Source organism: Neodiprion fabricii, chromosome 6 (assembly GCF_021155785.1).
Source record: "Neodiprion fabricii isolate iyNeoFabr1 chromosome 6, iyNeoFabr1.1, whole genome shotgun sequence".
NCBI classification, from domain to species: domain Eukaryota; kingdom Metazoa; phylum Arthropoda; class Insecta; order Hymenoptera; family Diprionidae; genus Neodiprion; species Neodiprion fabricii.
Window position 1 is genome coordinate 11,021,781 of NC_060244.1, and position 12,326 is coordinate 11,034,106.

Genomic DNA, 12,326 nt, shown 5'->3' on the forward strand with positions numbered 1-12,326 from the left:
TTCCTAAAAATCTCCCAAAATATAACATATATGACAAAAAGTCTGAGATCTTTTTTATGAAATTCAATTTACCGTGAAAAAAGTCTCTTGTGATTTTTTCATATATTACGTATTTATCAAGATATTTGCAAGATGCAAAATTACAACTTCAAACATTGACTTTTCTTTTCCAAAACAATTTGTTTTTGTCAATTCAGAGTCGATCAACAAAATTTGAGATTCGATATGAAATTTCTTTTTTTATTGAGAGTTGAAAATTAATATATGAGATCTGAAGAAGATTGAAAAAAGAAAAAAATTATTTTGGAAAAGAAAAGTCAATATTTGAAGTTGCAATTTTGCATCTTGTAAATATCTTGATAAATACGTAATGTATGAAAAAGTCACACGAGACTTTTTTCACGGTAAATTGAATTTCATAAAAAAGATCTTCCTAGCCTTTTTGTCGTATATGTTATATTTTGGGAGATTTTTAGGAAAAAAGTGAAAAAAAAAACGAAAAATCAATTGCGGCAGTTCTTACGCATAAGCTACGTAGCTCAAATTTTAAGAGGTTATTTTTTAGGTCTCAAACAGGCATTTTATCGGATAGCGTTAAGAAGAATCCAAAATTTTTTTATTTTTTTTAAACACTCTAATATACATATATAGTCTGGCAAAAAATGATTACGATCCGAAAACCTGACTTCTCGTACAGGCAATCCGTGGCGAATCCTTTCCTTCCAGTGACGACGCGTGATTCCGTCAGCGTCGATCCTCTTTTTTTTTGTACATTTCCCTTGATCCCCTGGCTGTTGGAGGACGTCGATAAGATAACATGATACATCGCGTGTCCGAGTGGCGCTATTAATTATGTAAAAATACTCGGTGGCTGATGTGCATGCGGTGGCTACTTGTTAATTAAGGTAGCGCGGCAAGAAAGGGCTCATTCAGGGATATAATGAGTAACAACGTCAGGCCGGCGGTGAGCCAGCCGTATTTAGAGTGATAGGCTACCTCTGGGTTCGGGTTTTAGGTGGGTGGACATTGGTCAGTGAGCAATGGACAGTTCTCTCCCCGGTGACGGATGACCCGAGGGTTTTGAATCGTTGTGTGTGTGCGCATACGCGTGTTACCAGCAATTCAAATTACTGGGTACCATTTGTTTTACGGTTATTTTCATCCTTCAGCTCCATAAGGCAATAAAGGAACAATAATTCCACGTTATTCCCTCGTGCTTGTTCTTCGGAACAAAGTTAAGGTATTCCTTGCACGAACGCGAATATTTTACAACTTATTGATTTTTGTCTGCCATAAAGTACCTGCAAATATATGTCGTTGAATTAGAAAAATTCCTAACCAAATTACCGAATATTTATCCAAAAATGACTACTTCAACAATCGATAAATTTATACGGCTCTTTACGGAGATGACATGCTGGCCACATTTCTGTCTAATAATTTATATACCGAATAATTCTAAATGTCTGATAAAAATTGCCCTACGCGTGTAAAAAATTCAGAGAATCTCTAACGACGATAGAAACAGGGGGACACAGAATGTTTAAGAAAACAGTAGTGATAAAACTTTCGTAACCGCGACTTTTCAGGGGTTACGTTCGGCAACAGAATTCACGAGAAATTTTAGATTCCAGCTTGTCGTTAGGTGTAATAATTAATTATAACTCATTTTTATTAAGAGTCAGTCCTATTTTTTGAGTGATCGAGAAGGGGGCCAGTTATGCCCCCACGCAAGGAACACCTCAAGGATCGCGACACGCGCGATAATGCCTCTCGAATTTCCGCTGCAGGATACACCGTGCAAGACAACTTCGATAGCGATATCCTGTCGACCTGGTTGCGTTAGTGGACGCGGAAATGGCAGTTTAATGCGCTAATGGAACTTCCAGGAAGACAAAGTACCCCTTTTCCTCCCTTCTCCCTGTTCCTCGATGCCGCTACCAGCTACTGTAAAGTGATAAACTTTAACGAGGCATGCAGGCAGTATGCTTCGCGCAATTGGCAGATGATAAGAGAGGTCGACTTTACCTCGGTGTTTCTACGGCCCGTGCCTTTCCTCAATTATAGACAACGTCGGGCGAGGAATGACGCACTTATTTTTTACTCCGTCGCTGCGGCGAAAGGAACACTGAATATTAATTATACGGGGAAACACCGTAATTACCGGTATCAAAGTACACGACTGTGCATCGCGTATCAATTTATTGCGGTATATGCACGTATACGCGTATAACGAGCAGCGAGCGTATTGCCGTAAATAAATACCGACAGCGAATGAATAACAAGTATTCAACGTTAAACACGACGTTGACGGTGAAATGGCTTTGCGGCTTTATCGGCCATAATAATCACATAGTAGAACCCAATAGCGAGCCAGGTACGGCGGCTTGTTTGCACCAACCTACATGTGACAATTATATATTTACCGCATTAGCATTTTATAGGCACGTTCGTGAGCGTAGAATCGCTTTATGATCGATATATAATTAGTAATTTCTTCCATTATACTCAAACGTAAGGAAAACATTGATGCGCCAGTTCGAAATCAATTTAAATTCATTCCATTGTTGAGGGAAAAAATAGCGTTACTACTTATTTATCCGTTTGTATCATTTTTCGGCACTTAAACGACGATCGATTCTTTTTATAACTTTCATTTCCTCTTTGAACGCAATTACATGTGTAAAAACACAAATCGAACCAAACGTGTCTTTGAATTCTTCTCGTTTAAATCGACATGGGTATTCGATATTCCTACCGCGCAACGTCAATTGCCGACAACTTCAGCTGATTGTGAAGTGCATCTAGTAGTAACGGCGCGGTAGCGTCAGACACGTCTCTGCTAGGCGTCCGACGGTAGTGTTGAGCTTACCGGCTCTGCGTGTGAAAATATACGTGAGGTGCACACACTGGTTATTAATAAATTTCATCGTGAGACCACGTTGTACAACTTAGTGTTTATAATTAACAGATATTTCACTATTTACATAAGCGCTGTGGGCTCTCAATGTTTCGATGTCAATGAGTATCTGAAATTTCATGGAAAATGTATAAGGTACGTAATTCCTTGATATGTTTGCTATGGATAATTGATGTCGACCTGATACTAATTTCGGTCTAACTGGCTCTAGATTTTTCAAATATGTAAGTGGCATGCAGGCCCTGTTTACGGACACGAAGAGGCGAGAGATAGGGTAATTTTGACTCTTATCGGCATTTTTCTGGAGGAGAGACACTTGTCTCCTTCGCACAAAGAATCTTCAATTTTCGTTCCCGGTATTTTCCAGCTAGCTCAACTAAGAGTGCAGAGTCTTCTTTCTCTAAACATCGTAAATCTACGATACATAGTTCTCTGGTCTTTCTCAAGTCACTCGCTGCTTTTATCAGCCAGCCGTGAATACCTGAAGCCCTTAAGCCCTTCAAGGCGCCAGTAGGTCCGAACAAGTCGTAAAAGTCCACGGAGTCGGACAATCGATTATTATTAATCTCGAGTGTTAGTACAGGCATATATGTATGTATAGCAGTGCGCAACTCTCGTGAGCAGAATTTTAAATTCATGTACTGAGTATCCGTGCAGAGATCTAAAGTTGTGTTGAAGTTTGGTAGAATGAAAAAAAAAAATAAATAAATAAAATTGAGAAAATAAGGGACGCGGAATTTGCGAATCGATTATTTATCGTAAGTGTATAAACTGTGCAATTTTTGAAAAATAGCATATCGTGTCAGTTGTTCGGTCGGTTGTCTATCTTTCCTCTTTTGCCAGACTCACCAATCTCTTCTAACGGACACAAGCATATACTATTTAAACCACTTCACAACTAACGTGCACTGTAAATTTGTCCTCTAAACGTCGCATCTCAAATTGAACCACTACACGATTTGATACGAAAAACTCGCGAGTATGCGTAATTCGTCTAGGACTGGGCAGGATAAAAAATTTTGGACAAGTCAACTCGAATCCGTTTGAAACAAAGCGCCGTCACAGACATTGAAAAAATAATAGAAAAACGTGTCCGATCTTGATATAAATTCATCGCGATTATTTACATGTATTTTATACAAATATACAGGTATTTGTTTTCTGAAAAAAAACTGGGGGGTAAACCACACGCTAAAGAAACACGTTGCAAAAGCTACCCTCTAGTTTATGTATCTAAAAATTTAATAACACCCGCGGTTTCATCAAAATATGTAAACGTCGTATAACATTCACGACGGGCCCTTCTACGCCTATTTAAAGCTCAGTGTCGTTACGTGCACGAGAGACCTTGTACCACTGACTCGGGTCAGAGTTAAAGGCAAGCCTTGTGCAATCCTATTTTAGCATTGATCGAACCTCGAAAGCTCGTACTGTTCTGGAAAATGTTTCAACGAACAGCGTCTCGAACAGAATTGGATGAGAAAAACGAACCAGCAAAATACAAATCAAACGCACTGAACGTCTCGCAAGTTTTCCTCTTTAGAAAATCATCGAAAGTATATTTTAAGCCAGTGATCGATTTTCAACGAATTAAATACGCGTCTAAAGCCACGCTAGAAGGAAATATGAACACGAGTGCAACGAAACATGTTTCCGGTTCAACCATCCGCGGTCACTTGGGGTCGATTCGACCTAACGTATTTCTTGTGGGGCAAAAAATAACAGTGACCACGAAGGGTTAAACAAGACAAACTCTTCATCAAGCGCCAAATACAGAGTCACCATCGACCAAAAATTGCGCGATCAGCGCCCGGATCAAAACGACACGAGTCAGAAAGACGGCTGTTCGGCCGAATCGAGACTGTCTCAAGGACCGAGTGATACGGAGGTCGCAAGGTCCGTGATTAGTATAGATTATAGATTATTGACGAGTGGAGGTAGCTGCGGAAGTCGGTGAGGTCAGGCGTAGGCGGCTCAAGGTCCTGGAAGACAAACCCACGCCACAAAGCTCCCTAAGTCGTCAAGTTCGTGCTAAGTATTTAAGGGGAGGAACCGACGTTAGCAGGCCGAAAAGTAAGTAGTTTTCGGAAATTTTTTCGATAGAGAAGAATTGAATGGTTATTCTCTGAACTCTAAGGATCTTTTATTACCAGTTTGAACAAGATCTGGCAGTTTTTTCAAGTCATTTGATTCGTAATTGATCAAGTTATTTAGCTACGTCCCACAGCAGGTCCTCATTCGCGTTGGCAATTTCCGTGCATTGTGGAAGTCATAATTTCGATTTCAGACCAACAAAACTGAAATCTTTTCATTCTTTAGATTATTTTTCTACATTTGTCCGTTATAATCGAAAATTTGATACTTTACGCGAGTTTTAAAAAGAATGTGGTATTTTTCACAGTTTTTTATAAATGAAAAGGGGTACTTTGAACAATCCGATTATCTTAAGAGTATAGATTCGCATTCCGTGTAATTACATAAGGTAAACGTACACCAGGTTTAAAAATGATCGATCCATAATTTTTCGAGTCATGACGTACGCAAGTTGAAAAAAATCTTCTTTCGAGAAAAACGCTCAAACCGAGGTAATTTTTCGGAACCACGTGATTCGAGTATGTGCGCGCATATTACATCCCTCCATGAACCGTGCCGAGGCTAGGCTCCTCTGATTCTTGTTAAAGGTCAGAGGTTGCCAATTAGCAGTGCGAAAAAGCTGCAAGTATCTCCCCGCACGCCAAACACTTGGCGAGGTCGTGAACGTCCGTCCTGGTGGTAGAAATTCTAATTATTTCAAACGGAAAATATATCGGCAGTACAGTCTGGGCAAAAAATTAATCGACCACAAATTATACAGGATGAAAATCGGTAGTGTATCATAACTTTCTCGGCAGATTCACCATTTGTGGCCACCCTCGTGAAAATCTGTATTTATTAATATGACTTTCAATCTGTTGAATTACTCAATTTGTGACTTACAAAGTCTGACTTCCAATGGCCACGGAACTTTTTATTACTTTATCCCTGTGCCATTTGCGATTACCCCTGATGAATATGACCGAATCTGGGTCAAAGAATGGTCACAACGGCGAACGGTACCGTAAAGAAGCATCTCTCCTACTGCAAGGAAATTTGGTTCACGTTATTCACTGGCGAGGGAACGATTCTGCGCCACACGACTAAGTCATAAAGATATTCGTACAGTCATCGCTGTTTCGTATCTACTGTTTGTCTGCACTCTTCTGTTTTGCCACTTTAATTTGGCCAGACTGTACGAAGCGAGGTATATCGGCCGCTCTGCGTGCAAAACGGACCTTGGCTTGCAGAGCGGCTGCTAATGTGGCCAGAGGTCGGTTGGCCAGAAACTAGTGACGCACGGTGACGATGTGGAGAGGTAACGAGAACGGGAACGCAGACGGAGACGGCCGATCCGCGGAGGCTAGACGACCCGGCGCCATTCATACTTGGCGCCGCACGCAACCCTTAAACGCTATTTCTCGTCTAGCGGTGTGTTCGTGTAACGTGTCTCTGTGCAAGTGAATGAGAACGAGCGGCGACGCGGACTGACTCACCTAGTTGTGCGCCTTCGTCGCGACTCTTTCTACTCGTATCTCTCTTTCCCTCTTTTTCCATCCCCATCCCTCCCCCTCGCCCCTGCGTCTCCGTAAGACGCGATACGCGGCGTTAAAGTAGCCAAACTACCGCGACTACGTTACGACTGACTTATTGCCCGTTTGCAAGGATAAACTTTCCCCGCTCTCTTTATTACGTAAACTCGCGGTAGTCGGTGCTGTTATTATGCGCCGCGCACTTACACCGCAAACTATTATCCACCCCATAGACACCCTCGAAATTGTGCTTCAAGTTGCCGAACAAGTTTTAAGATGCTGCTGCTGCTGCTGCTGCTGCACTCATAGCGAAGCATTACTAACCTTTGAGAGATGCTCTTAGAACCCTTTTAGAATTTTATGGAAATATTGAAGCTGCACGTAACGATTATCCCTCTCTGTGTGACTACTGAAAAGCTTCGGAAACGCTACTGTGTTACTTCGGCACACGTATTCCGACTCAACGGAAGTCAGATCAACTGGACATCCCTTCCTTCCCGTTACAGCCCACTTTTATGGTCATTTCTAGGCATGTGTGTGAAACGCGACAGAATCGCAGAGCATCGAAGGATCAATGGTAACATATCACTTTTTATAGCGAAAACACGTCGTCAAACGTAAGGTTTTTCCAACCTTTCCTCAAAGCTACCGACGAACAAATATCCCGAACGACCCGATCGTTAAGTCTTACACGAAGTCTTATTGTTGATATTTATTACATGACGCTGAGAGTCAAGACTTGGTTGATTACACGCACGTGCAGTCTTGGGGGTAAGTGGAGAGAAATTAATAGTGAAGGGGTTAAGTAAACCGCAAAACAGGGAAAGAACGTACCGAGAGCAACAAATCAAGGGCCGTGACAATAACGGCTTTCGTATGGCGAATTTGCACGAGGGATCGCGTTTTTAAAAAGCATTCAGAGCAGCGAAAAAAAGAGGCTTAACCCCGTTCAACTCGGCCGGCGTCAGTTGGTTATTAAGTCATAAAGATAGGCGATCTTGCGCCGGGCAAAAACGCGGACCCTTCCTCTGACAAAAAAATTACCACTACCGCATATCGCGCCCCTCCTCGTCCGCGTGGAGCATGAGGTTTCATTATACATATAGTGATTTACCGTATTAGTATATTATTCGGTTTGATTTTATCTAATTTTTTTTTTTTTTTTTTTTTTCATTTTTTTCGTTTTTATTACAATTTTTTTTCACTCTCACGCGCCGTTCTTAAAAATAAAAGAAATACAGGAGAACGTGTTGATTCGCGTGAACTCGTCACATCGGAGTGTTTTCGACTCTATTTATCGCCGTCCGTATATAATATCTAACCGGCAAGTAATTTGCGCGGCTCTGCAACACTTATAACTCTTGCACCAGCTCAACGTGGTACCGGTTAGCCTGCTAAACGTTCACGTAATTAAATCTCTGTTCATATGTGCGCAGAGTATAGTATATTTTCCCCGTACCAGCCAACGGTATTTAATGTTTAATTTGGGAAATTTTAGCCACGGCACGGACGGAGTGAACTGAAATTTCATTTTCTACCGAAAGTCGGAGTTCAAGGAAACAGAAATGTGCTTCTACGTGTTAATTATTTTATTTTAAACAAGGAAAAATGGCATCAGATTACGACGTCTTGGAACGATTTTTTCAAATTATACACTCCCGTTTTTACAACGTATATTAGCAATTTTATGCTTTATCGCTTATTTCGAGTGCCAATTTTGTATTTCCTGTTTCTTAAACGTACACTCGTAAAATATTTCTCCAGCAGGCTACGCTCATTCTCGCGTTACAGATTTCCCGAGGGCGTTTTCGCCTCCCTTCTTCTTTTCATTTCAATCTAACATATATATATATATATATATACAATATATATACATATATATATGACTGCAGAGCTCAAAAAGTGAATCAGGGGTATTTTCCTTCTCCAGAACTAGTGAAATTGGCAAAGGTATAACGGATACCGAATTTTGGTAAAACTGCACAGGTCGCCGTCAGGGAGAGTGAGTGGAGATTAATTTTTATCGCGAGGATCGAGGTGGCGAGGCGAACTGACTAGCCGGCTGACTGCAGTTGCCTGTTATGTCAGAATTACCACCACCGTAAAGCTAAATGTTGCTCGTTCGGAGGATGAAATCTTAACCTTTCGGTGAGCCGTCGCTATAAACTTTAACGATCACTTTTCGGATTGGACCAAGCCAGCCAACCAGCCCCAGTTCCCAGGGCGCATCGACACTCTGCACCCCGTAACATTTAGATATCGCGTGCGTTCCCTTCCTCCCCATCTCTACGGCAGCTTTTGTCCGATGTCAAGATATCCCTGCGAGCACGCACCATCTTCCGGTATGGTCCACCACCCGTGCCGGCTTAAAAATACGGGAAGGAAACAAAGTTGCGGAAATGGGCGGAGGGAAGAAAAAGTAAAAAGCGCCCCATCGCGCCTCGAGCTTTACGGCACGTTGTTTTAAACGCAATTTCAATTGATCAACCGGCTAATTTCATTTTCTACCGTAACTCCGTGTTCTCCACTATTTCCGAAATTGGCTATTCATTATTCGAAAGGTGGTGGGGCAAAGCGAGAAGAAGAGAGAGAGAGAGAGAGAGAGGCACGATGGGGAAATCGAGTGAAAAGCGAGGCTGAGTTAGGAATTGGGTTGGGCTAGGTTGGATTGGCTAAAGTTAACCCGAGCTTTGGCTAAATAGCTTCGTGTATTAGCCATACACGTGCATCTGTAGGAGGCGGCCCCACTAGTAGAGGTCCTGTCACCGCCCCTATGAGTCACACCAGCTTCGCCTTATCGATTCCTCCGAGAAGTGACTTGGCTGCTTGTTCGACTTGTGTTTTTACCCCTGCACCCCCTTCCGCTGTTTCTTGGTACATTGAATTATTAGGACGACCTGTGAATTTTGTTGGAAAAGTGAATGTAATATGCGAATAAGTAAACTGCGCAGCGCGATTAATCAAACGATCAGAAGATTTATCCTAGTACGGTTATTGATACTTTAAACCATGTATAGACCATGTGAAAAAATCTTTGGCACTGAATTTCGCGCGCATGGAGCTTTGGAAAGTTGAATTTACTCTGTACATTTGAATTAATGACAATTCATTAGATAAGTATTCTACTGGAAAACACCAGTGTAAATACGAGTACACCGACGGTTTGGTGAAATTTCACTTATTTCTAGTGTACATACACTAATCTTTCCGTCCGATGAACTTATAACTGGGAATCAGTGAATTTTCACCCATTCAAATGTAGAGAGTAAGTTTTTGTTTATGATAATCGCTTACAAGCAGATTGTCGACAAAATAATCCAAGTGTCTACGAATTTTTGTGAATCGTAAAATGTTGGGACTTGTTACTTTGTTGAAACGACACGAAAAGCGAATCGCTTCTACAATCAAGGCTCACCGTTCTCACCAACCAGGTTATAAGTTGATGTTGCGATCATGTACACATGTGGATGTTAATTCAAACTCGAAACATCCTCGTTTAAGAACAAGTTGACGTTAAGGTTTTATAAATTTTCAGAAGTTCGTTTGCCGGTAAATCCACTTCGAAACTCATCGTGCCGCAGTTGAAAAAGCTCCTCCATAAGAATTCATATACGCAGTATTTTTAGAGTTTCCTAACTTCAGCACTATATAGTTCTCTAAATTTTTCTAAATTATCGCAATGAATTTATGGCACTCGTCATACTAATTGCTGTGAATTTTTCGGTAATTCTATTACCATTCTTCGTTAATTAATTTCTTGCCCATCGGGCCCCGTCAATTGCATCAATCTTCTCGACTAGTCTTAGTTGGAGGAATTTTCTAGCGTGCTTGGATTTACAACTTTACTTAACATTATTAATTTCATCTTGAATCGATACCATACCTTTTCAGCTGCACGAGGCTGAAGCTAGCAGTCAGAATTAGCAGCCAAACGTTCTGATGTTCATTCGAATAAGATGGTGAAGTCCAAGAATCAGAACTTTGTGAAATGTCTTGAATCTTTTATGCAATTATGAGGATAGATTTGAACTGCATTTTTGTATTTCGAAAACGTTTGACACGCTTGGCTGCTAGCTTCAGCTTTATTTCAATTGTCGTATGAAACTGTTGAAACTGTCTCGCCAACAGTTTTCCGTCGTTGAAGAAGAGAGTTGTAAAATCGTAGTCAGTTTTAAATTTCATTTTCGAAAGGTCGTTCTAGGGAGGGTTCAAGAAATGTTGAAATTAGCGTAATTGAACCCGTAGCAGAACGGTGTTGGGTATAAATTTGTGTAAATCGAGGTAGTACCGGAATGTTTAAACGTCGGGGATTAATATCCAGCTCACGTGTCTAGTAAGTTTTCAATCCTCTAAATTATCGGCGTTAGACCCCCCGCGGGCGGGAAGAGGGACGCGCAAGAACACCTCGGGCGATTAAAACACTAAATCCTGGCGTGCCCGTTTCCCGTTTCCCGTTTCCCATTTCCCATTTCCCATTTCATCGGAGGAAGAGGGTAGGTATCTTCGCCGGCTGGGCACGGAGTCGGATGGTGCGTCTGGGCAAACAATGACTTCCACCGTGGAATTCGCGTAATTAGGCAATTGAGCGGGCTGCAAACCACGCGCGATGCGTTCGGGGGCGAAATGCTTTAACCCCGAGGAAATTTGTTGATTGGGGGTGCTTTACGAGCCCCTGAGTTTAGATGCGGCCATTTCGCACATGATACGGAAGCAGGATTTAAAACCCGCGATACGAGTGCCAGGCGTTTGTTACTCTCAAAGTCCATGTAACAGCTCATTACTAACATCTCAATCAATCATCCCGAGGTTATCAAACTCCTGTCGCTTCGAGCTATTACTCAATGTCTTTGTAGCTTCGAGGCTTAAAACTGAGTAAAAATGAATACGTTGAATTACCTCGGACTTACGTGAGTCAATTAATCATCGCTTCGTTATTAGTTTTTACCTCGCGTCATCCACCTGGGTGCAGTAATTTTCGTTCGAAAATCTAAAAATCCTACGTGCTCGATTTTGTCTTTTTTTTTTTAGCCTGCCAGCTGCCGCCCTCTGTTATTAACCGTCTAGTAAGTTAAAGGTGATAAAGGTACATGAAACAAAAATAGACGGCTGAAAGCTGAACGTTGCGCTCTGTCATTCGGATACTTGTCGAGCATTAAACTTTGTGACTTTGTAATAGGGGGGAAATCAAAGTACGGAGTAGACTCGGACGATACGATCTTTAGAGCGATATGCTTCCTGATAAGAGAAAAAAATTGTACACGTGTAGCAAGTTGTAAATTAAAGGGCTGCAGGCTGGATTCTAAGAATGCTATACTGCTCGAATGAAAAGAACGGCAGTGTCATCTTGAAAAACAACACAAAATCGTTGAGCACTTTTATTTTGGGGAAACATGATGGCCTGCGCGACAAAATAAGAAAAATAAAATTGGTTCGACTTCCATTTTTGTCGATAATTATTCACTGCATTTTGCGTTGACACTTAAGGATTAATGAATATAATCGAATGGAATTTTATCAAATTCGAATAACAAAAGCTAACGCATCAAAATTTCTGAAAAGAGCTTGTAGTTGGCAAGTTGGAAATGATTAATCTCAGATATCTTTGATCCGCTGTTTCTGGAATTATTTTGCTCACTGTAGAGATTTCCAACAATCGTCTTAAAAAATTGTACAAATACTTACATCCAGAGTGAGTACAAATGTATGTTAGTAAGTACGGTACAGTTACATTTCCGCTTTACAACTCTAATATACGTTCCGATTATGAAACCTTTCCCACACCGTTGATATCAATTAACTTC

At 41.3% G+C, this 12,326-nt stretch overlaps 1 protein-coding gene and 1 long non-coding RNA gene across 9 annotated transcripts in view; one reads left to right on the forward strand and one right to left on the reverse strand.

Annotated features, from left to right (window-relative positions):
- Positions 1-12,326, forward strand: part of LOC124185513 (protein Fe65 homolog) — a 193,346-nt gene that overhangs the window by 118,923 nt on the left and 62,097 nt on the right. The window lies entirely within an intron of this gene.
- On the reverse strand, positions 5,063-6,243 carry LOC124185519. Its single transcript, XR_006871417.1, has 3 exons — positions 5,897-6,243; positions 5,461-5,686; positions 5,063-5,217 (listed from the first exon to the last, which is right to left on the reverse strand). It is a non-coding gene; the product is annotated as an uncharacterized LOC124185519 (long non-coding RNA).